At 44.5% G+C, this 1692-nt stretch overlaps 1 non-coding gene across 1 annotated transcript; it reads right to left on the reverse strand.

Moving 5' to 3' along the window:
* Positions 1-791: 791 nt before the first annotated feature.
* On the reverse strand, positions 792-894 carry LOC136498712 (small nucleolar RNA R71). The gene has a single exon (XR_010769720.1). It is a non-coding gene; the product is annotated as a small nucleolar RNA R71 (small nucleolar RNA).
* Positions 895-1692: the final 798 nt, after the last annotated feature.

Here is a 1692-nt window from a genome sequence, read left to right on the forward strand (position 1 = left end):
CTTGGTGGTGTTGCTAAGATTAACTCAATCTTAGTGATGGTTTTAAGAAATACCGATAGGCATTTCTAGCAGCGTTGCCGACGATGGACATAAAACCTCCACACTTAGTGATTACGCTAAGAAATGCCAACAAACATTTCTGCTACCATTGCCGAGGAGGGCATAGGTTAAAGAATCTAGTAGGTCATGATCATAAGCACATGCATATAATGGTAGCCATAGTTTATGTAGGCTAATTCTACTTGTTTTCTTCCTGTTGTGGATGAAAACAGGATAGTGTATGAGTGGTTTTGATCTGCCAAACAACTACACCAATAATCCAGAGGCACTCCTATGGAAGAGCAAGTCTTGTACCGCTTTTTCTTCTGCTATTCCACCGATAGTTGAACCTGGCACCCCCATACCATCTGCTACTACCAAAATGGCCAAGTCACTTCGTGACTACTCCACCCCCACTGTTGCCAACATGCCCATTGGGCCCGCTGTCAACACGGGTACTAGAAACTTTGAGCTACACACTGGCCTCATCATGATGGTATAAGCAAACCAATTCTATGGTTTGCCTAGCAAGGACGCGAACATGCACTTGCAACACTTCCTAGAGCTGTGCGACACTATAGTTATCAAAGACGTCGCACCAGCTAGTATTAGGCTCCGTCTGTTTCCCTTTTCCCTTTTCCCTCACGTGGAAGGTGAAATAGTGGTTCTACAAAGAGAAGGAAGCTATCAGTACGTGGGACAAATGTTTCGTGGCGTTCCTCGTGAAAATTTTCCCTATGGGCAAAACCAATGGCCTGAGGGGAAAAATTTCAAACTTCTAGCAAACTTCACTGGAAGCCCCGAGGCATGGGAGAGGCTGCAGGATTACATCTAGGCCTACCCACACCATAGGATGGAAAACTAGCTCATGCTCTAGAACTTCTATGAGGGGCTTATGCCCATGTTGAAGGGCACATGGATGCCGCTGCTAGAGGAGCGTTCCTTTCCCTGACCATCAATGAAGCTACGGCTCTCATCGAGAAAATGGTGGCCAATCAAAGCTGGGGGGAGGAACGAAAACAATAAAAAGGCATGCATACCATGAAGGAGGCAAGGCTGGAGATCCGCTTGGCCTCAACGCAGGGCTAACTGATCCTATGAATTCCTCCTAAGGTGTGCCAGTCAATTTGACCTGCAATTGATAAGGAGAGAAAGTTTATCAGTAATTTAAGGTGGAACATGTAGGTCTTTGCCTAGACAGTTCCAAGTGTGCCGCTTCGATAGCAGCCAAACAGGAAAATTGACTAAGTAGCCGATACACGAAGAAATCGGCTGTTACGGATAGTAAAGCTTATGGACCGCGATTGATTTTATGTTGATAAGTACACTGCCTGTAGATGTAAGTGAAATCATCAGCTAGGTGGATATTGCCAGTGTGAATCATTGAGCTGATGAATCTAATCGAGAAAGGATATCAACTGTCTAGTATAAATGGATCTACAAATGCTCTGAATCTAAGCTGTTACCATCAACAGTGAGGTTCGACCGGATCGATGGTAGCTATGATGATAATAACAGACTAAAACCTTAGAATCTATAAAACCATCTACACATCGATAGGCTTTTCGAAAGACACGCTATATATGTGAAAGCTCAAAGTGGATTGGCTGAAATAGCCGATTCGGGTGAAGAGGGACTATAGCATGCGAACAA

Source organism: Miscanthus floridulus, chromosome 12, assembly GCF_019320115.1.
Source record: "Miscanthus floridulus cultivar M001 chromosome 12, ASM1932011v1, whole genome shotgun sequence".
Classification (NCBI taxonomy): Eukaryota; Viridiplantae; Streptophyta; class Magnoliopsida; order Poales; family Poaceae; genus Miscanthus; species Miscanthus floridulus.